Here is a 25008-nt window from a genome sequence, read left to right on the forward strand (position 1 = left end):
GTCACTTACTTAAATTCTTTTTGTCCCAGTTTCATCATCTGTTAAATGAACTCATAGTGGCCATTAAGTCACTTATTCTCACCATACCTCATTTTTTCAATGGTCAAATGAGGTGTCCTTCCAGGTTTCTTCTATCACCAAATCTTTAATACTATGAAATGTGCTTAGAAGGGACATAAATAGAGTGATACAAAGGTTGACTGCAGGAAGGGATTTGGGGGCTGTGTAATTTGGTTGTATTTTCCAAAGTGCCTTTCCATATATCATATCAGTTAATTTTTACACAGCCACTCTGTGATGCTGGTAAAACGGGTCCAGAAGTCACCAGGGGAGCTGCAGTTTGGTGGGCTCAGAGATCTCTGCCCATTTCCTCTGTCATTCAGTATTCTAAAATAATAATTCAAGGTAGACAAGTATGTCCTTCAGCCTTGCCTCATGAAATGGTGGTTTCCTGGTAGAATGATCCTGGGGCAGTTTCCTTTGAACATCACACACGCTCACCAGTCTCTCCCACTGATGAGCCCCACTTCACTGTTCTCCCTGTTTTGCTGATGCATAGGGAGGTTCTTTTAATCCTAGGGATATACACTGAGTTAAGGCTGATGCCACATTGGAAATCCCTGTCCCACTTGGACCAGGTTCTTTCACATTAACCATTGAAAAGACCTGAATGATGGATACTCCTGTCCCAGGTTGGACCTCACTTTTTAATTTTAATTTTTATTATTGTTCAGTTAGCTTGCCATAGTGAATTGAGTACTATGGGCTTGGATCCTTGAAGACTTGTGTTCAGATTCTGTCTCTGATAAATAATCTGTATGACCAAGTCACTGAATCTCTCTAAGCCTCAGTTTCTCCATCTGTAAAATGAAAGGTTCAGACTAGATGGCCTTTGAGGTTCCTCACAGCTGTATATCCTATGAGTCAGAGTCACAAATGTTTTAGGGTCCAATTTTGTGGCATTGCTCACTTCCTTCAGAGTCAAGGCTCTGTCAACCCATGCTGTTTAAACCAGTTATTTTCCAATTCACTGCATGGTAATCTTTACTGGAAGAAAACGGGGGTGGGAGAAAATCCCTCATTTGCCATCAGTTTGTGGGGGGAAAAGATTTTATTTCAATTTGAAATGTCTAACATATTGAATTAAAGGAAGAAGGGTCATATGAGTTTATCACTTGAGGTTGACAAGACAGCAGTAAAGAAAGTAGTTAGGAAAGTGATTGTATATTAGCTGGCAGGCTTGGCAGGTCACTCTATTAAAACTCCAGAAAGCCTGCATTGCAGGACTGCTAAGTGTGACAATTAAATGTTATATGTAATTCCTTCCACTGTCCATGATGCCAATGGGCCAAGGTGGCTGCTCACAATGAAAGCCTCAGCAACAATGAACACAACAGTGCCAGGAGCATGAGGTGGGGCCATGCAGTTTGTTTCATTACAACATATTAGTGCCTGCTTATTTCCCTCTCCTTGGTGGCAGGGCCTTAGTTTTCAGACTCATACTGATTCCTTAGGATTCATTTATCCAGTATTGTTTATCGTTGATGTGCAATTAGCAATTATGATCAGCTCCCCTGTTTTGCATACTTGAATGTCACCTGATTGATCATATTTCAGCAGCAGTGTACGAGGCAAGCCAAGGTCAAAGGTTCCAATAATATGGACTAAGAGATACAAATAGTCTGTGGGATGGGGAGAAGAGCACTCGATGGGGACTCCAGAGGCTTACATTCAGATCCTGAATCTGCCAATTCCTAGTTGGCGACCTTCAGCCTGCTTATTTCAATTCCCTTGGGCCTCAGTCTCGTCATCTCAATGGAGTTTTCAGGCTCTAAATCTTATAAATCAAGGCCTCAGCACTTTTCACATCGAGGAGGGAGTATGTGTTTATATGTGTTAATCTGACACTTATTATGTGCCAGACATTGTGCTAAGCACTTTACTATATTTATTATCTTGTTTGATCTAGAGGAAATCTTTAAGATCATTTGGTCCAATCCAGGACATTTGCAACACATCAAAATTAGAAGGTTCATCAAGAGTCATCTAGTCAAACTTGTCCATTTTATAGATGAGAAAACTAAGCCAGAGAATTGAAATAACCAAGGTTATTTAATTAATAAGCCAAGGAGTGGCATAGCCCAGTCTTTGGTGACTGATTTGGTGAGTTGGAAGGGAAGGAGGAAATGTGAGTCATAACAAAGGAACTAATTAGGTAGAGAGACAGACAGACAGATAGATAGATAGATAGACAGACAGACAGATAGATAGATATGTATTGATTGATAGAGATTGAACATTCATTAAGCATATCTGTGTTATGTTCTGAGAATACAGATAAAAGGGGAGCTTGAAGAAGGTGAGGGGGCACCAATTGACCAAGGTGCTGTTGTGGTGGTGGAGAGGAAGTCAAGTTGGAACAGATATGAGCATGGTTGGGGCCCCACAAGAAATGGTGGATTAGGTTAGGGACTCCACTGTCAAGAGAGGGGGCCTCAGGACAGAGTCTGGATATGATGACCACAAAGGTGTCTTAGAAATGGCTAAACAAGCTGTGGTATATGATTGTGATGTAACATCATTGTGCTATAAGAAATAACAAGCAAGATGGTTTCAGAAAAAAACAGAAAAACCTATATGGACTGATGCAAAGTGAAGTGAGCAGAACCAGGAGAACATTGTACACAGTAACAGCAATATTGTATGATGAAGAGCTGTGGGTGACTGAACTACTCTCAGTAATACAACGATCCAAGACAATCCCAAAGGACATATGAACATGGTGCTTGCCTCCAGAGAAAGAATTGATATTGTCTGAATATAGACTGAAACATGCTATTTTCTGTCCCTTCCTCCATCTGTCCCTTCCTTCATTCCTTTCTCCTTTTGTTCCTTCCTTTTTTTTTTTTGTTTAAAGAAAATTGAGTCTTCTTGTACAAAATGACCAATATGGAAATGTTTTACAAGATTGCATATATATAACCTATATTGGATTGCTTACCATCTCAAGGAGGGGGGAGGGGAGAAAGGAAGGAATGAATAGAATTTGGAACTCAAAACTTAAAAAAAAGAACCCAAATGTTGAAAACTGTTTTAACATATAATGGGGGAGAGCCACTGGAGCTTATCAAATAGGGGAATGACTTGGTTAGATCTGCCCTTCGGAATATCACTTTTGCGGCTAAAACCATATGGCTCTAACACACTGAGGGGCTGGGAAGAGTGTTCAGTCATGACAAGAGTAGGGACAACCTACACATACCATGACTTCTTCCATTTCAGGGCTCCATCATCTTCGACAGCTTTCAACTTTTTTTTTTTTGCCTCCGTTTCTTTCTTTTTTTTTTTTAAATTTCCAAATAGGTTCACTTTATTAAGGTGGAAGTTTACAAAAGATCAACACGACCTCTCCCTCCCTCATCCCCAAAGTGACACTCATTCCTTCCAATGTAAAACTCCTGAACAGCTACAAACATTTCTGAGTCACTGGTTTTCCCCAACAAGGCACAATAGGGTTATTGCTTTCAAAAGGTCCTTGTTTGCAGCAGGAATTTTCGAGTGATGGGTGTCTTGTGCAAATGGAGGCTGAAAGCGGTACTGTTAATTCACTCAGACACTGGGATCTTCCTTACTCCTGAAGAGCGACTAGGCTCTGGACCCACAGTATTCATTGTAGATGAGTTTGAACAGAAAGAGGTAGAACAGTGTGATGAGGGAGGCCACACTGAACCAGAACAGAAAGGGCAGGCCGGGGTACTGCTTGGCCATGTGCTCTTTGTGGGCCAGAATCATTTTCAGGTGTAGAGTGTGCCTCAGGTCTTGCAAATGCAACAGATCTGTGGAGATGTAGAGAAGGGGGGTGATGGGCTGGGTCACCATGATAGGGAACATGTGGCCTTGGGGCTTTAAGGTCAGTTCCACAGGCTCATTCAGGCACCCAGCCTCACAGGCATAGATCTTGATGGGCAGGCTGTGGGGCTTGAGGGACACATGCAAGAATGGTTTCCCCTCCCCATCTAGAAGAACAGCCAAATTGATATGGTCAGTCTTGTAGTTGATCCCATGTAAGATGTAGCTGTTGTGGAGCACATCAGGATCTGCCTGGAACTGAAAGTGGTTTTCCCTGAATTGTAAACTCCCAAAGCTGAGCACCATTCCTTGCATAATCCCGGGGCCCCCACTTTCACCAGTCCCTTGCATCCCTGTTTCTGGAGTGTTAACTTCCACATGTCAGAGAGGTGCAGAACTTGGAGAAGGCTTGACAACCTTCCGGCCAAAGGTTCTCTGTATGCATGGATGCATGACCACTGAAGCAGTAGTCTTCATAATTCAGAGTTGATTCCATCTGGTCTCGTTCCCAGCAGCTCAGGGTAGGACTCGGTAGAGGGGCTGGTGAGCAGGATAGCATGTAGTACAGCAGCAAATTGATAGGCTAGATTGTGTGTGTGCATCATTGATCTTCATTTCAACCCGAGGAGAAGAGCTGGGCCCAGAGCAGCTGGTGGTCCAGCAGGAGATCGGCCACGGGGATCTCCATCAGCTCCAAGATCTTGCGGGCCATGTCCTGCAGGGCCTTCAGCTCCTTCATCTCCTTGGCCCCCTTGGCCTTCAGTGCCCGTAGGTCCACGGGCTCCCAGATGTAGACCACCCACAGCACGGCCCTGTCCAGCGACTTGGGAGCCATCACCACCAGGTTGACCTTGCCGTTGGGGAGCGGGGGCGAGTGTCCCGAGTGCAGCAGGAACTGCTGGTCTCCTTCTCCAGGGTGCTGCTGAAGGCCTTGAGGGGTTGCCTGGGCTGAGCCCCACGGTCCAGACCGCGGCCACGAGCTCCGTGGGGTTGTGAATGTGGATGCGCTGCACATAGAGGTGCGGGCGTGCGCGGTGCGCCAGTTAGTCCTGCAGCAGCACGCACTGCGCCCCGGCCCCCGCGGGCGCCGCCGACTCCCAGGCCCCCACCACCCCTCCGGCCCCGGCCCCGGCCCCGGCCCCGGCCCCGGCCCGGCACCAGGCGGCTGCTTGGGCGGCGACAGGCAGCGCACGTGCCGCACTAGGCCCTGGCGCAGTAGCAGCGCGGCGGCGCCCGCGTCGGCCTGTGCGCTCAGCGGCCGCAGCTGCAGGAAGGGCGCCAGCTCCGGCGCCACGGGCGGCTGCCGCTCGCCGGGCGTCACCCACAGACGGTTGCAGCTCAAGTCCAGGGCAAGGAATTCGTTACCTACCAGGGCGGGGGGCGCGGCTGGGGTGGACTCCAGGGCCGCGGCGCCGTCGGAGGCCCGGACGCTCAGCGGCGCCGCCTCGCCGCGCTCCTGCAGCGCCCGCCACGCGCGGGTGGCCGCCTCCACGCAGGCCTGTGGCGCCGCGGCGAGGGACTCGACGGGGCTCGAGCTCCAGGGCATTAGGTGCAGGCCCGACCCGACCCGGAACCGTTCCACCTTGCCCGCCAGCCCGCCGACGTACCATGAAAGCAGCAGCACGAAGCCCAGCAGCCCTAGCACACGGCGGGCCCAGCTATTGGACTGCAGCCCCGGCAGCCCTTCAGCCGCTGCTGCAGCCACATCGGGCCGCCGGCGGTCACCACCCGCCTTCATTTCTTTCCAAGTTGATTTGAGTCTTTCTTCTCAACTCACCTTAGAGAAAGGTAAGAGGAAGAAGGTGGGACAACCTCTTGGCCAGTGCAATATAGCAATAAACTAGGAAAAAAGGTGTACCAGGTAAAATATCCCAGTTTCTTCAACCAGTTTAGGTATGGCAGTCTTAAAGTCATTCACCATCCTGGTCCCCTATCTCTGGGTACTTTCGCTTTTGTCAATGTGCTTCCTGAAATGAAGACTCCTACGCTGAACATAGAACTCAGTATGTGACCTAATCAGGGCTAAGTACACATGAATCCCCTCCTTTGAGGGTTTTATTTCTGGTAGTAAAATACAGGTTAATATTACAAGAACTTTTTTTTAAGCTCCAACATCACACTATTAAATCATAACAGTATTGTAGTTTAAAACTTTTAGATGATTTAAAGTTTAGCCCAAGTACCACCTTCAGTCCGGAACCTTTAGTGATGTCCCCTCAACCTAGAGCCTTCAGCTATCCCAAATTATTTTGAATTTGTTTTGTTGAGGCAGTACTTGTATGTATGTACGTAGGTATGTAATTATATATTCATGTACATATTGTTTCTTCTAATAGGATATAAGTCCCTTGAAAGCTAGGAATATTTCATTTTTATCTTTGTATTCTTAGGATGTGGGGGAGCTGGGTGGCACAGGGTGTGGAGTCAGGAAGAATTATCTTCCTGAGTCGAAATCAAGCCTCAGAAACTTACAAACTGTGTGACCCTGGGCAAATCACTCATCCTGTTTGCATCAGTTTTCTCAACTGTAAAATGAGCTGGAGAAGGAAATGGCAAACTACTCCAGCATCTTTGTCTAGAAAACCCAACTGGGATCACAAAGAGTTGGACACAAGAGAAATAACTAAATTACAACAATTCTCAGAACTTAGTGTAGTGTCTAGCAGATGATTGGTGCTTAATAAATACATTATTGTTGATTGAAAAGAAAACATATAATGGGGGAAAATAAAATATATTTTTAAAAGAAATCTATATTTGTATGATTCTATTTTTCATTTGTAAGCAGAAACAAAACAAGGTAATATCAGAGAACCAAATTATTCCTGACAAAATGAGGTTGTCAGGGGCCAGGTAGTTGTCAACTCTATTTGAAGATAGTGAAATTGAGAACTCAACAGATTAGCCAAATTATCTAAAATCATTAATTAGCTTCATCTATGAGTTTCCATTTGTCCTGGGGTCATACGATTTACTTCAGTTCCTGCCTGAGTGCTGAGTACCCTAGCATTTGCTAAATGGTTCATGGTGATCATCATTACCATCCACAAACTTCTGATGGGTTCCTAATGTGAGAAAGGCGCTATTAGAGGATCTTGGGATAAAAAGAACTTTAAGACATGGTTCTTGCTCTGGAGGAATTTAAAATCTAATTGGGTGACACTGAGCAGGAGAGAGAAAATGGATTCTCTCATTTTAAGAGTCAACTGGCTGGGTGTGTTCTAATTGTTTTGTTACAGGTTACATTTGGGCTGAATGTTGGCAACCTGGTGCTTGCCTTGGTGACCTATGGTTCTAATTATCACTCATGGTTTTAATGATCACCTCTGTGCAGATGATTTCTAAATCAGTATGTAGTTTCTCTATTGATGAAAACCACAGTAGTGATTAATGCAAGAGTGCCAGAGTATAAGGCAGACTGGGGGGGGGTGGGGTGGGGGTTGTATCCTTATAACATGCTAGTGCTTCATCTCTAATCTGAAATTGCTGTTGCTGTCCTTCACTCTGTCTTTCAAATGGAACTTTAAGAGACTATTCTTTGGAAGGCTAAGACCCTGAGGTCTGAACTCCCTGGGACTATGGATCCTCATCTTTATCCCAACCATGTTTAGTCTACTTGGCAAAGCTTTCCCCTTTATACCTCTTTCCCAGAGTGTTATACTATTTCCTTTAGAAAGGCTCTGTCAATGGATTGCCCTAATAGTCTAATAGGGTATTCTCCGAACAAAATACTCTTCCTTAGCACAACTCCTCATGGGTTTTCTTTATTAGACTGTTAAGTTCTTAAGGGCATAGATTGTCACATTTTTATATCCTTAAGATTTAATAAATGTGCTTAATTAATATTTTTCATTCATTCATTCACTCATTCATCCATCCTGCCTTCCATTCTTACACAGACCCACTTATGTTAACTCCTCCCAGCTTTCCTCAAACTCAGTATGTTTAAAAAAAAAAAGATCTTGTCATGTCCTCTTCCCCACTGAGCCCAGCCCACTGACTTTGCCACTTTTTGCTGAGTCACTCTGGTTTGAAACTTACTCATTTCTTTCAACTTCTTTCTTTTGGTTTACCTTTTCCCCACAATCATTCATCCCATCCAATCAATTCTATCTTTACAATCTCTTTTGTGTTTGTGCTTCCCCCTTTCTTTTCTAATTAATACCACCCTAATTCAAACCTCTGGACTGTGATTATAGGATTTAGACCTGATGGTACCTAACAAAAGATCATAGGATGCTGGAGCTAGAAAGGACCTAAGAGGTCACCTAGACCAGCTCTCTCATTTCACAGTAGAAAAAACAAAGGCCAGAGACGCAAAGTTCCTCCAGTCATTTTTTTTTCCAAGTACGACCAACATGATATTGTCGAATCTATCTTTTTAATTCAGAGGTTTGATCATATTGTTTTATTGATCAACAGCTTGTCATTGGCAACAAAAGAAAGCACACACTCTTTAGCATGGCTCTGGCACTAGCTCACCTTTCTACCTCTCCCCTCCCCAGCTATTCTCCTTTGTCATAGGACCAAGATATGCTTTTTAAACTCTTATCAGGAACATTCAACTGGACATGGGTTTGTCTATGTTTTAATCATGCAAATGTTTTAGAGTATGATATACCTATGCCATAAAGTCTTAGGAAAATGACCACTATGCAAGTAAGGTATTAGGATATAGGCTTTGGGACTGAATAAAATTCATGTTTGGAAATCATCTGATTGTTCTAAAGTGGGTGCTGTGTAATGAAAATATGATATAACCTAGTTAGAAGGTATTTAAAAATAGGGGCCACTGATACACTGCAGCTTGGTCATCATATGGACTGTCCAGTGCCATGACTCATATCTCCTCAGCACAGTGACTGACGTACAGGGAATCAGTCCTCCTGAGTCCCCTGCCTTTGGACTCCAGTGATGAGTTGCGACTGAGATCACAGTGAGTCCTCCTGCTCATTCGGATCAGTTTGTATGCTTTACTAATCAAAGTTTGCTTGAACCTTGACTTTTTGTTTGGTGAAGGTGCTGGAACCACACTGCTTATGTGGTTTCTCTTCATGCTGGGAAAACAAGAATACTGACCCCTAGACCAACGTTCTAGTTAAAATGGTCTGCCTGCCTCCCTCAAACATGCCCTACGCTATCCTACCTCCATGTTTTTGTTCATACTATTCCCAATGCTTAATACGCTCTACTTATCCTTGTGGTCTTAACCAATGCAATCTCCTCCATGAAGACTTCCCTCATGTTCTTTGGTTGGAAAGGGTCTTTTCTTCCTCTGAAATTCCATGGTGCATTATCTATGCAAAGAAGTATCACTATGTAGTGGAAAGAGAGTGGAAGCAGTTAGATGGAAGTTCTGGACCCAAAGTCAGAGACATCGTACTTCAAACACAGTCTCAGACACTTCTTAGAATAGCTATGTGGGCAAGTCACTCTATTTGCCTTAGTTTTCCTATCTGTAACCTAGGGATAATAATAATACCCACCTCCAGGGTTATGAGAATCAAATGAGAAAATATTTGTAAAGTGCTTTGCAAATGTTAAAATGCTACATAAATGGTAGCTATTATTTTTATTTTTATTAGTGAGAGGATTTGGGGTCAAATCCCACCCCTATCACACACTAGTGCTGTCAATTCACCTTTCTGAGCCTTGGTTTCCTCATCTGTAAAGTGAAGGTATTGGACTACATGACCTTGGAGGCCCCTCTCAGCACCAGAGCTATGATTCCAGATTATATACTTATATTTCAATGAGTATCATAATAAATGATATTTACGTGGCACTTCATAGTTTATCGGAGACTTTCTTTACAAGATCCCTGTGAGGCAAATACTGCAGGTATCACTATTCCCAATTTACATATTATGAAAATGAGGCTCAGTATGGTTAAGTGATTTGCCCTATCTCACCCAGTCAGGGCCTGAAAATGACCTTTTCATTCCAAGCCCATCATTCTTTCCAGTAGCCTACAATACCTGTAACTGTTTGTATACATACTTTATATCTCATACTGAACTCTTTGAGAACAGGCGACCACATCTTATTAATTTATAATTACCTCCCTCCCCCAAGTGCCTGACACAGTGCTTTGCAGACAGTATATACTCAGTACGTGTCCATTGAATATAAACAAATGGACTCTATTGCCTATTCTGTGATCTACTTGAGCAACCCTAAAGTTTCAGCCGCTAAGTTATAGCTGGGCCAAAGAGCCCGGACCACCTCATTCTCCTATGTTTTTTCCTGCTATGCATATGTTATTGGATTGCATCTGTCCTTGGGGAGGGGAGGAGGGAGACACCAAATACAATTCAGAGTTGCTATGCTGTTAGAAGCCAGAAGTACATCATTCATTATGTGAGCAAAATACATAGAGAATAAAATAGCCAGAGAGTAATGGGAGTTTTATTCTCTCTCCATTCCATTTCACTCCTGCTCTATTTTACTTACGTTATGAAATGATGCTCCAGCCGCTGGCTGATAAATGTTGATTAATCTGATAGAGAGTTGGATTTGTTAGCGGGCAAAAGCAATGTAAATAAATCGAGCAGGTGAACTGGAGTTCACAGTGTCATTCCCAAGATTAAAGAGTCTGTCTAGCCTTCCAAGCTCACTTGTTACAATCAGGATACACACACATCTTGTAGAGGGAACAAGTATGCTTTACTAATCATCTTGCCAGCTCCTAGTTCTGTGTCTCCTGCCAAGGGTATCCCCAGCACTCCCAGGATCTGTCCCTGCTTTTGTATTCATCTCTCTAGGTGGGGAGAGGGAGGGGGTTAAGAATATATCTATTTCTGTTACTGGACATCAATCAGCAAATATTTATTGAGTGACTACTATGTATGTAAAAGGCACTTCTGGCGACTCTTTAGGTTGCAAAGAATTTTAAGACTTAGTCTTTTGCCCTCATGAAATTTATGCACCATATATACATGTATGTATGTATATATACGTAAATACACATGTGTATGTGCTTATATACATATAAACACAAATATAAATATGCATACACTTATATGTATTTATATAAGGCAGCTCATATCATATTGCAGAGGAATGGTGGAGATTTTAAATTATCTCAGAGTTCAGAGGAAGGAGCAAACACTTTTTAACAGAGTAGATATGAAAACTTTTACAGAAGAGGAGAAATCTTGAAGTGAACCTTGCTAGAGAGTAGCATTGTATGCTTGAAAATACACTGCATTTTGCATCAGAGGACGTAGGTTAAAATTTTCATTATGCCACTTACCAGATGTGTAAACACAGACAAGTCCTTTCTTTTGGGACTCATTTTCTATATTTGAAAATTGAGAGAGGTGACTTTCAAGGTGCTTCTCAGCTCTAAATATTACATACTATAGACAAGATGTCAGTAGGCAGAAATGGAGGTGATAGAGGAGGAGACATTGTAGTCAACAAAATAGGTAAACAAAAGCTGTATCTTGGGATTTCTGTGAATAGAACAACCTGACTACTATGAAAATAGCATTTAATGAGTTAGGATTGAAAAGGTAGTTTGGTGTCAGATTGTGGAAGATCTTGAATTCCAGGCTGAAGTGCAAGGGTATTATCTTCTAAATAATGAGAAATCATTGAAAGTTTTTAAACAGAAGAGTGATATCGTGAAAGTGATATTTTGATCAGAATGACCTGGTAGCCACCTAGGTGGGGGCAATAATTCCGTTGTCATTGCTCTTGCCTAGAAAATTGGGATAAGAACTTAGTAATGGTAAGTGTCCATGGGAGGGAGCTGCTCCTCCTCTTCAAGGTTGAATATCTAGAAGCTCTCTCCCAATATCTGCACATCTGAGGCAATCACAGAAAATGGCTTTATAGTTTGGAAAGGTCTGGTCTAAAGAATAGTAACCAGGGTTATCTTACTCATAGTGATGAGCTGAATGATGGTGTCCAATGGAAAGTGGAAGATAATCTTCTCTCTCCAAGCAAGACGATGAATTCTTAACATATTCTTTAGCTCAAAGGGGAAACTTGATTTCAAAATATGAAAGCCAATATATATAAGGCATTATGTCACCCAGGATGACATAGTAAATTTCAGAGGCAAGATTTGAACTCAAATATTCCTAGCCACCTAGCTGTTTTTTCAGATAGAAGCCAAGGGAGCCATCCCAGTATGCTTCTAGCTTCACTGAATTCCCTGTTTGGATAATTACTCTCTGTCTGGCTCTTAGGGAGTCAGGGAGAAACAAACTTGGATGTTTCAAGATTCAAAATGAGATTTAATTTCCTAAAAAATTTCCTAGCAAAGATTCAGGACAATAGATAAACCATTCTGGCTCTTCCTGCGAAAAAAAAGAAAACAAAGCAAAATAATTATCTAGGCATGTGAGTAGGAGGGTGTTCATTCCTGGTTGGACCAGGGACCTGATAGGATGCATAAGATCAAACAGTAGCCCCTTTTCTTTGATGGTAAAACCTGCAAACATGATAACCGAAATATTTGAAGACAGTTAATCCTGAATCCTCTCCCTACCATTCACTCTCCCTCCCCTTAATTCTTTCCTTTGCTAGTTCTTTCGATGGTTTCTCCTGTAATATGTCTTAGAACTCAATATTCATTCTGATTGCCCTAATCTGAATCCTTGATAGATCTCTAAAACTCCCTTTAAAGTACAGTAAACAGAAATGAATATAATAGTGCCGATGAGGTTCACCAATACTAGAACACTGGGGATTATTTCCATTAGAGAACCAGGGCTGTGTATTCTTTTGGAAACTCTGATTTTCTGCAGGATCCAAAGGGGCCATTTCAGAGATAATGTAGTCAGGGTTAAATTGTTTAATTATTTTTTGCCTCTCACAATGTTTATACTCCCAAGCAGAGATTGGGCAACTGAGCTTTTGGCATCTTCACAAATGGGGAAATAATAGGCAGTAAAATAATAAACTATAAACTCCCTTTTTGTCACATTGGTTGCATTGTTTATCACATCTGTTGTTTTTCCTGCACAGTGAGTTGATCAATAATTCATGATGGAGTGATGGCACTTCCCTAAGAGTTGAGCTTGCTTGGCAAAATTGCTCTGTCCGCCGAGGTGCCCACACTCCTTGTTGTGAGAGTAATAAGTCATTATGAAGCAACCACCAAAGCTTGTCTCTTCCTCTCTTGCTCTGGGCTCTTCTCTTCCAAAGAGAGTTTGTAAATAAGTAGGGTAGACTAAAGCACTTCACATAGGTAGACTAGAGAACAAGGCTCTACCCTATGCTTAATTCATGACAGTGTTTGTCAGCAACTGTTGAACCACTAACATCCCTCAAAAAAAAAATCCACATATACAAAATAGCATCAGCAACATCTCAGTGCATACACAGAGGGAAAAATCTCACAAAGAAGCTTTTGGGGCTGGATTTTAGAAGGAAAAATGAATGGAAATGAGTTATGAGATAATGTGAAATAATATTTGTAACATGCTTAGCACAGTATCTGTCACATAGGTATTATATAAAATTCTATCTTTTGATCATAATCATAATAACAAGTACTTTAAGGATTATTTTTCAGGTGCCCTTAATTTGCTTAGAGAGGAGAGTAGGGGAAGAGTTTGCATCATTTTTCTATAGCACTAAGGTACAATGGTAGCTTTAGAGAGGGTTTGGTGGAAGAATAATATAAACAGACTTTGATCCTCCAAGAAGACGGTAAAAGTAATTATAGTATGAGATACTAGGGCATTCTCACTATGGACTTAAAAGGGGTCTTAAAGTTGTAGATACTAAAACCACATTACTTAGTTAGTCATAAGCATTCATTAATAGCCTGTTATCTGCGCCAGGCACTGTACTATGCATGAGGGATAGAAGGAAAGGCAAAAGACAAGTACTTGCTTTCAAACAGCTCACAATCTATTGAAGGGTACAACAAATCATAGATAGGATAAATATAAAATGATCAAAAAGAGAGAAAATACCAGAATTAGAAGGGGTCAAGAAAGGCTTCCTGTAGAAGGTAAGATTTTTGTAGGGACTTACAGGAAGTCAGGAGGTGGAGATGAGGTGGGAGAAAGCATTCTACCGTGTTTCCCCGATAATAAGACCTATCCCGAAAATAAGCCCTCCCCTTACTGTGTAAGATTCCTATAAAATAAGCCCTCCCCCAAAAATAAGCCCTATTGAGATTGCTACTGTAGTGAAGGTGATCCCCTGTGCTACACGCTACATTACGGTACCCTCTGTATGCACCGTCCCTCCCCCCGGGTGAAACGCATGCTGCGCTCTGAGCTGCATCCAATCAGAGCTGCAGCAGTGAGTGCGTCATCCTGTTCTTCCCCAGTGATTTGCTTGCTGGCGCCATTGAGAGCAGTGCCGCTGAGGAGAGCTGAGGCAGGACAATATAAGCCCTCCCCTGAAAATAAGCCCTCTGGTGTTTTTCTTTCCAAAAAAAAAAATTAATAAGACAGTGTCTTATTATCGGGGAAACACGGTAGGTGCGAAGGACCATCAGTAAAAATGTCCAGAGCTGAGAGATGGAATATCTTGTTGAAGGAACAGCAAGGAGTTCAGTGTCACTGTATGTAGGTGGGGACTATAAGGTGTAAGAATACAAGAAAAGTTGGTGGTGGTGGTGGTGTTAGTTTTGGAAGGCTTTGAATGACAAAAGTATTTTATATTTGATACTGGATGTAACAGAGAGCCCCTCGAGTTTATTTAGTAGGAGAGTGACATGGTCAGACTTGTGCTTTGGGAAAATTACTTTGGTGGCTGAGTGGAAGATGAACTGGAGTGGTGTAATGGAAATGCAAATTTAAAGATCTTCCCTGCCCCTAGGCTAAAGTGCACCTGGAGCCTGGGGTGGGAGGCTTGTTTTTCAGTAGATACTTCTTGATTGGCCAGTGGGTCCAGAAGGTTGTTACATTCTCTGAGCCAGGAGAAGGCTATATAAGCCCTGATGTGTAGCTTTGTTTTGGGGGCTCACTTTGAGAAGTGTTCTGTGATTTGATGTGGATTCTGGGAAGCCGGTGTCCAGAGCTGCCCCCCCCTTTGAAAAACCCAGATGTTGAAACCCAGATGTTGATTTGGTATGGATGCAATGGTTGGACAGTTTGGAAATCTGTCTACTTGATCTGTTTCTGTCTTGATAATTCTGCCTGTATACTTTGAAGTTCAGGGTGCTGACCTTTTTCCCCTGAACTAGGTAAACGATACATGTTTGACTGATTAAAGTAAGCTTGTTAACCCATTTTGAGTTGCTTTCCTTTACAAAGCAGATCCAAGAACCTGTATTGGCAGCAAACCGCGAGGACACTTGGGGTGCTTGCTGCTACAAGTGGGGAGAGAATTGTGGCAAGCAGACCCATTACAGGCTACCAAAAGAGTTTAGGAATGAGGAGGTGAGGGGTTGCACCAGGAGGTGGAAGCATCAAAGAAAAGAAGAGAGTATTTTGGAACAATGTTGCAAAGGTAAAATTGATCAGCCTTGGCAATAGGTTAGACATAGGAGTTGAGAAATAGTGAGAAGTCAAGGATGACATGTGGGTTTTAAGTCTGAGAGTATGGGGTGATGTGTTATAAAGAATAAGACTATGCTGCTTGGATTAAAATATAAAACATTATTGATATCTTTATTTTACATTGGAGAGAGTTCCCTCTGTATCCCTTTTCCCATCCCTTAAAATAAATGGAAAAGTTCAACAAAACTAATATAACAGAAAATGTGTGCTATACCACATGCATACATATGTATGTATGTATATTAAACACCTAGCTGCCTCCTTTCATCTATGAATGACTAATAGTCATATCACAATAGATAAATGGTCAGAATATGAACAAATCATTCTTTTTTATATCTTATTTTTCAATTTCATGTAAAAATAATTTTTAACATTTATTTTATAAAATTTTGAGTTCCAAATTCTCTCTCTCCCTCCTTCTACTACCCCTTTCCTGAGGAAGCAAAATAGTCATGCAAAAAAATTTCCATATTAGTTATGTTGTGAAAGGAAAAGCAGAACAAAAAATAAACACACACATATACAAATAAAGAAAATTAAAAAAAAGTATGCTTCAATCTGCATTCAGATTCCATCAGTTCTTTTTCTGGAGGTGGAAAGCAGTTTTTTTTTTCTAATCATAAAGCCTTCAGAATTGTCTTGGATCTTTGTACTATTGAGAATAGTTAAGTCATTCATAGTTGACCATAATACAATGTTACTTTTATTGTGTATAATGTTTTCCTGGATCTGCTTGCTTTACTTTGTATCAGTTAATGTAAGTCTTTTTAGTTTTTTTTTTCCCTTCCCTGAAATTATCCTGTTCCTTTCTTATAGCACAATGGTGGGCCATAGACAGTAATGTTGACTTCTATCTTGCCACTAAAAATAGGTGACTCTGGAGGAGAGAGTGAGGCTCATGACTTTGCACCGTTCTTTCTCATTTAAATGCAAGTTAAGACATCACTCTCCTAAAGTCATTGGTCCTCTTTGAGAATGAAGGACAAACAGCAACAACAATAGCATAGTAGTATTCTATCATTACCATATACTACAGCTTGTTCAGCTATTCCCCAATTTATGGACATCTCATCAATTTCCAATTTTTTGCCACCACAAAAAGAGCTATTATAAATATTTTTTTTGTATAGGGTCCTTTAACTCCCAAATATTTTGTTTAATCTGCAGTTATTTTAAATGGAATTTCTTTTTCTACCTCTTGCTGTTGGACTTTGTTGGCAATTTACAGAAATACTGATATGGGTTTATTTTATATACTACAACTTTGCTAACTTAAAAAAAAAATTATTTCACTGGTTTTTAATTGATTCTCCAAGTAAACCATCATATCATCTACAAAGAGTGATGTTTTATTTCTTCATTGCCTATTCTAATTCCTTCAATTCCCTTTTCTTTTCTTATTGCGGTAGCTAGCATTTCCAGTACAATATTAAGGTGTTATTGGGCATCCTTGCTTTATTCCTGATCTTACTTAGAGAGCTTCTAGCTTATCCCCATTACAGATAATGCTTGCTGGTGGTTTTAGATAGATAGTACTTATTTTAAGGTCATTTATTCCTGTGTTTGAGTGCTGTATTTTGTCACAAGTTTTTTCTGCATTTATTGAAATAATCAGATCATTTTTGTTCTTTTTGTAGGTATCAGCAACATATTTGTGTCATAAAAGGAATTTCATAGGACTTCTTCTTTGCCCATCTGTCCAAATATTTTATATAGTATTGGAATTAATTGTTCTTTAAATTGTAGAATTCATCTGCAAATACATCTAGTTTGGGGGATATTTTCTTAGGGAGATTATTGATGGCTTGTTCAATTTCTTTTTCTAAAATGGAGTTAAGTATTATATTTCCTCTTCTCTTAATCTGGGCAATTTATATTTTTATAAATATTCATCCATTTCACTTAGATTCTCAGATATATTGGCATATAATTGAACAAAAATAGCTACTAATAAATAAATTCTTTAATCCTCTCTTCACTGGTGGTAAATTAACACTCTTATTTTCGACACTGGTAATTTAGTTTTCTTCTTTTAAAAAATCAGTTTAACCAATGCTTTTAACTATTTTTTTCATAAAACCAGTTCAATGGTTTTCTTACCTTCAATTTTATTAATATCTCTTTATATTTTTCAGGATTTCCAATTTACTATTTAATTAGGGCTTTTAATTTGCTTTTTTTAGTAGCATGCCTAATTCATTGATCTACTCTTTTTCTATTTTGTTAATGTAAGCATTTAGAGATATAAATTTCCCCCTAAGTATTACTTTGACTGCATCCCATAAATTTTGGTATGTTGTATCATTTGGTATGTTGATATGTTGTCATTCTCTTTAATGAATTACTGATTATTTCTATGATTTGTTCTTTGACCCACTCATTCTTTAGGATTAGATTTCATTTCCAATGATTTTTAATCAATGCTTCTATATCCCTTTATTGAATATAATTTTCATTGCTTTATGATCTGAAAAGGAGGAATTCACTATTTCTGGTTTTCTGCATTTGTTTGTGCACTTTGCATTCCCTAATACACCATTGCAGGTGGTGGTATCTGTAGGTGTCATGTACTGCTGAGAAAAAGTTATATTCCTTTCTATTCCCATTCAGTTTTCTTTAGAGTTCAATGATATCTAACTTTGCTTAAATTCTATTCTCCTTACCTTCTTTCTTCTTGCTTTTTGGTTGGATTTATCTAGTTCTGAGAGGGGAAAGTTAAAGTCTCCCATCAGTTTAGTTTTGCTGTCTATTTCCTCCTATAATTCATTTAACTTTCCCTTTGAGAATTTGGATGTTTGGTGCATATATGTTTAGTACTGGTACTTTTAACAAGATGTAGTTCCTTTGATTATTTCTTTTAGTTAGATTGTTTTTGCTTTTGCTTTGTCTAAGATCATGAGTGCTACCCCAACTTTAAAAGAAAAATTCAGCCAAAGGATAATAGATTCTGCTCCAGCCTTTTACCTTTACTTCATACCTCTCTGCTTCAAGTATGTCTCTTATAGATAACATATTGTAGGAGTCTGTTTTTTAATTCTCTCTGCTATCTGCTTCACATTCATAGTTATGAATACTAACTGTATTTCTCTTTATCTTATTCTCTTATTTTCCCTTTTCTTTTGTATATCCTTCTCTCTTTCTCTATGTCTCTCTCTGTCTCTGTCTGTCCATCTGTCTGTCTGTCTCTCCTTTTACCCTGTACATCCTTAAAAATCTTTTTTTGTCTCCTTCTATCAGCCCCACTCCCTCCTCTTATTCTCTACCCCTTCTGCTTCACTGTAGACTCAGGTAAATTTCTATACTCAACTGAGAATCTTTATCATTCCCTTTGTTCAGCCAATTCTGATGAGGGTAAGGTTCAAGTGTTGCCTGCTACCCTCCTCTCATGTTCACTGAGACCATAAAAGCTCTTTTGTACTTCTTTCATATAAGATATTTTCCTCCATTTTACCTCTCTCTTTTCTTTTATTCCAGTGCATCCCTATTTCACACCCGTTAATTTACATTGTTTCTTTTATGGATATCATCTCATCAACCCAATTCACACCAATGCCCTCTTTTTATGTAGAATCCTTCTAAGTGCTCTTAATAATGGCAAAGTTCTTAGGAGTTATAAGTATCATTTTCCCATGTAGGAATATAAATCATTTAACCTAATTGAATTTCTTATGATTTATCTTTCCCGTGTACCTTTTTATGCTTCTCTTGAGTCTTATATATGAAAATCAAATTATCTGTTCAGCTCTGATCCTTTCATTGGCAATGCTTAAAAAGGTCTTTATTTCATTGAATATTCATTTTTCCTCAGTTTTTCTGGGTAGATGATTCTTTATTATAATCCTAGTTCTTTGCCCTTTGGAATACCACATATTCTAAATTCCCCAATCCTGTAATATAGAAGCTGCTAAATCCTTTGTTATCCTGACTGTAGATCCATGATATTTGAGTTGTTTTTCCAGCTGCTTGGAGTTTCTTAGAAGGGAATTTGGAAGAGCTCAGGAGAATCCCTGCCTTTACCCTGCCATCTTGGCTTCACTAACAAATAGTTCTTAAAGGAAAAACTGCAGAGTATTCACAGTAACAGGAAAAAAATACCCCAATACATTAATAATAGGAGACATTCAAATAGAAACAACTCTAAGGTTTCACCTCATACCCTTAAAATGGGCAAAAATGATGAAAATCAATGTTAAAGGTGTGGCAAATTAAGCATACTAATGCATTGTTTTGGAGTGATATTTAAAATGCCTCCACCATTTGGAAAGAAATTTGAAATTATGGAAATAAAGTGAATAAAATGTCCATATGCTTTGATTCAGAGGCTCCATTACTGAACTTCTTCCCAATGAAGCCATTAATAAGAAAAAAATCCTCAAAGATTACAAAATATTAATAGCAGTATTTTTTGTGATAGCTAACAAGCAGAAACTAAGTAGATGTCCACAACTTGGGTATCCACCATTGGAGGTACAGGAATGGAATGGAATCCCATTTCACTGTAAGACTGATCTATGTAAAAATACAGAGAAACATGGAAAGATTTATATGAACTGATGCAGAATGAAGTAAGAAGAGTCAAGAAAGCAATATATGCAGTAACTACAACAATGCAAATGGAAAGAATGACATAATTAAAAAACCCCAAAAGTAAATGTAACAAATTATTGAGATCAAGTGGTATTCAAATGAGGAGGTGTGTAAATATACTCCCAAATTACCCCTTCTGGTGGTAGTACATCTACAATTTTTATGTATTTTTGCACATTTTTGGATTTTCTCAATGCATTAATCAGTTATGCTGATTGTTTTTCCTCTCTAAAATAATAAATACTACATATCATATGGCATGGATTTCACGTATGAGAAAGGGGAGGAATACATGGAATATTTTGTTGATGTAGGAAACAGAAAACATCAATGAAATATTTTTTAAAAAATATCTTTGTATGATTTTTCTGTGCTACAATCTTAAATAATATTCTTGTTGACTCATGCCTGAGGTTTTCAAAACTGGAGATATTCAAAGAATTCTGTGCAAGCTTAGACCTAAGTAAAACTGTTAAATATGGGAAGACTGACTTTCGCAGTGTCAGCCTCCCTGATTGCAAGTGGCTAATATGAAAGTATAAATGATACTCTTTTCTAGTTTGCAGCTGAAATGGAACTGGAAAAGATAGCTAATACACTCAATGATAACAGCAACATTAAAAAATATAGCAGGATTGGATCCTAATTGGTCTAGAAGGATAGGTTAAAAGTAATACAATAAATTTAAGAATGAACATAATTACACAAATATACATGATCATACAAAATTACAAAAATGTACAGAACTACATAAATGTAAAGTGCTTTGATCAGTTTCAAAATAAGAGCTGGTTAAGAAAAATATCTAGAAAGTTATTTATATGAAAAAGATCTGATGATTTTTGGTGTTTTTAAAATTCAGTATGAATTTATAATGTGATGTTGTAGCCAAAAAGTTCACATAAATCTTAGGATGCATTGACAGAAGAATGGTATCTAGAATAAGGAACAGATAATTCCACTATTCTTTGCCTTGGTCAGAACACATCTGCATCCAGTTTTGGGCACCAAATTTTAGAAGGGAAATTGACAAGCTGGAAGAGATCCAGAGGTGGGCTATATCAGTGAGGAACTTGGAAACTATGTAATATGAGGATGGAAAGAAGAAACTAGGAATGTTGAGCCTTGAGAAAATTTGGGGAAAGTTTGTCTTAATGTGTTTGAAATGTTGTCCCATGAAAGACATTTAGGACATTTTTGGCTTGTTCCCAGAAGGTAAAACTAGGCTCAATGGATGGAAGTTATAGGAAATTAGTTTTCAGCTCAATGTAAATAGTTTCCTGGAAATTAGAACTATCCAAAGCTTAAATGGGTCTCAGGGATGTTGTGTGTTCCCAACTATTAGCGATCTCAAAGGAATGTTTGCTAACCACCTGTTAGAAATTAAATAGAATGGATGAATATTTTTGTTATGTCTTTTCCAACTCAAAGGCTCATAAATAGAGAGCTGAAAGGGACCTCATCATCAAATTCAACTCCCTCATTTGACAATCGTCAAGGTTAAGTGACTTGTCAAAGATCACTTTGGTAATAAGTGGTGGGGTTGGGATCTGAACCCCAGTTCTTGGATTGTAAATCTGGAAGTCTAAAACTACTACTAGTTAGAAGGAGAGCCTTGGCAATGATCTTTCTTAACTGGACTAAGCATAGTTCTGATTTAGATAAAGGTCTGTCTAGAGGCTGATCCCTTGATAACTTTTTTTTTTTTTATCTTAAGGATCTTGCAATTAGTGCATCTTCTCCCAGAATCATAATGTGATTCTGCTTGGAAAATGCAACTGATTATATTTGTTTACTCAATATTTCTTTTTTTACTTCTTCCATTCTTGCTACTAACTTTATTTGGCTTAATTTCCCATATATTTTTACCCTCCAAATTCCAGTGAACAGGACATTGCCTGGGCAAAAACCACTTCATTTTCCACCTCCTCCAGTAATCTCAAGTCAAACTAGCTCAGCTACTATATACCCTAGTCCATTCTATCCTCTCACTCTACTAAACAATGAGCTCTCTGAGGACAAGAAAGAGTAATTTATCTGAACTCTGTATCTTACACTCTATATACCATATACAGTATATAATATATAAGAAATGTTTTCGAATTTTCTGTACCCAGGTCCTTTTACTGCTTTCTTTGGAAGAGGTGAAGAAATGGGAATAAGCATTATAAAGCACCTATTATTTGTCAGGCACTCTGCTAATTAAGCACATTATAAATATTATTTGATTCTATAATTACAATAATATTGAGAATGCTGCTATTATGCTCATGTTACTGTTGAGGAAACTGAAGCAAACCTATATTAAGTGATTTGCTCAGCTTCACACAACTAGTAAGTATCTGCAGCCACATTTGAACAGAACTTTCATTCTTTTGAGGACTAACTCCACTAAATTGTATATTTTTTTCTCTTGAAATTTCTTTGCCTCCTTATCCTAACTAAAACTCATATTTCTTGCAATAATACATTTACAGTAAACTGCTGCATTGAAGACTTTTCCTTCTTCCATACTCAAGAGCCAAGATGAAGTAGTCATCAAAAACACTCTTGTATCCAGATTATCTCATTGTTGCCATCATTCAACAACCTCATCTCCTTACGAAGTTCATAATATCGTCCACTTATTGCTCACATTCACTGTTTCATTAATACGGCTTCCAGAGTGACCATGCTATTTGTTGTTACTCTTCCCTCTCAAATAGTTTTCATTCTTTAAATTTGCATTCTTCTTCCCAATAATCTCTACAATTAGGTTCACCTCTCTACAAGGTCATTCTATGCTTTCTTTCTTTTGAATTAAATTTTATGTTTATTTTTAATTTATATCATTTATTTCCACAAGATTTTGAGTTACAAATTTTCTCCCTGTCTCTCCCCCACCTACCACCCCAAAACAGCAATCCCAATGTATACCCCCTCCCTCAGTCTGCTCTCTCCTATATCCTCCCCCATGCCCCCTCCGACTTTCCAGTAGGGCAAGATAGATCTCCATACCCCAGTGCCTGTATATCTTATTTTCCAGTTGCAGGTAAAAAAATAACATATATATATAATATATATAATATATGAATATATTTGTACATATATATTAAACATTTGATTTTAAAACTTTGAATTACAGATTCTTTCACTTCCTCCCTCCTCACCCACCCTTACTGGGAAGATAAGCAATTCAATATAGGTTGTAAATGTGTAGCTATGCAAAACATTTCCATTGTGGGTATGTTGCGAAAGACTGATTATAATTCCCTCCATCCTATCCCACTCCCCACTTGTTCTATTCTCTACTTTGACCCTGTCCCTTTTAAAAAGTGTATGCTTCCAACTTCCCTCCCCCCCAACCTGTCTTCTCCTTCATCACCCCCCCTCCATCCCCTTCCCTCTACTCTCCTGTAGGGTAAGATACCATATTTAGTGTATATGTCATTACTTCCCTAAGCCAAATTCAGTGAGAGTAAGGTTGACTCATTCCCTTTTGCCTTCCTGTTTTTCCCCTCTATTTTAACAGTTTTCCCTTGCCTCTTCTATATGAGATAATTAACCAAATTCAGTCTCACCCCATCTCCTCTCATTATATTCCTCTCTCCCCTCTCAATTACACCATTTAATTATCATCCCTTCCTATTCAGTTGGTCCTGTGCCCTCTGTCTATGTATACCTGTACACATATATACACACATTCACATATGTATTCATATGCCCATATACTCTTCTATATAGACATATATGTATGTATACATACACACACATATATATATATACATATATATTTATATTCCTTTCAACTATTTTCATACTGAGAAAAGTTTCATAAGCTACAATTATCATTTTTCCATGTAGAAATGTAAATAGTTCAACTTTGATAAGTTCCTTATGATTTCTTTTCCCTGTTTACCTTCTCATGCTTCTCTTACTTCTTTTATCTGAATGTCAGATTTTCTTTACAGCTCTGCTTTTTTTCATCAAGAATGCTTGAAAGTCCTCTATTTCATTGAATGACCATATTTTCCCCTGAAACATGAGACTCAGTTTTGCTGGGTAGGTGATTCTTGGTTTTAATCCTAGCTCCTTTGACCTCCAGAATATCATATTCCAAGCCCTTTGATCCCTCATTGTAGAAGCTACCAGATCCTGAGTTATCCTGATTGTGATTCCACAGTATTCAAATTGTTTTTTTCTGGCTGCTTGTAATATTTTCTCTTTGATCTTGGAACTCTGGAACCTGGCTATAATATTCCTAGGAGTTTTCTTTTTGGGATCTTTTTCAGGAGGTGATTGGTGGATTCTTTCAACCTCTGTTTTGCCCTCTGGTTCTAAAACATCAGGGCAATTTTCCTTGGGGATTTCTTGAAGGATGATTTCTAGGTTCTTTTTTTTCATCATGGCTTTCAGGTAGTCCAATAATTTTAAAATTATCTCTCCTGGATCTATTTTCCAGGTCAGTGGTTTTTCCAATGAGATATTTCACATTCACATTGCTTTCTATGTTTTCATTTGTTTGTATCTGTTTAATAGTATTTTGATTTCTCACAAAGTCACTAGCTTCCATTTGCTTCAGTCTAATTCTGAAGGAATGATTCTCTTCAGTGAGCTTTTGAGATTCTTTTTTCCATCTGGCAAATATGGCTTTTTTAAGGCATTCTTCTCCTTATTGTCTTTTTGGGCCTCTTTTGCCATTTGAGTTAGTCTATTTTTTAAGTTGTTATTTTCTTCAGTCAGACTCTCTTCTCATTATTTTCTTGCATGATTCTCATTTCTCTTCCCAATTTTTCCTCCACTTCTCTGTCTCTTCTCCATCATGCTCAATAACATACAGTTGTGTGCGTGTACATGTGTACATGCACACATATATCTGTATATACACACTTGTGTATTCATACGTGGCGGTGACTCCCTCATGCTACATCCTCATTGTTCTTTTACTCCATGAATAATGACAATTTCCCAAACATCTTATACTTAATAGAATTCTATAAAATTCCCAAAGTTGTTTTGAAGTTTTTGTCTGAAACTCTCAAATCATGGGTCAGGAAGTGACAGATATAATATATATATATATATATATATATATATATATATATATATATATATA

At 39.0% G+C, this 25008-nt stretch overlaps 1 long non-coding RNA gene and 1 pseudogene across 2 annotated transcripts in view; one reads left to right on the forward strand and one right to left on the reverse strand.

Moving 5' to 3' along the window:
- LOC138153524 (uncharacterized) overlaps nucleotides 1–25008 on the forward strand; it is a 484393-nt gene that overhangs the window by 312928 nt on the left and 146457 nt on the right. The window lies entirely within an intron of this gene.
- Nucleotides 2712–5556, reverse strand: LOC138153516 (uncharacterized protein KIAA2013-like; annotated as a pseudogene).

This window comes from Petaurus breviceps, unplaced genomic scaffold (assembly GCF_028583685.1).
Source record: "Petaurus breviceps papuanus isolate PSGF00001 unplaced genomic scaffold, PetGlider_PUasm1.0 151, whole genome shotgun sequence".
NCBI classification, from domain to species: Eukaryota; Metazoa; Chordata; class Mammalia; order Diprotodontia; family Petauridae; genus Petaurus; species Petaurus breviceps.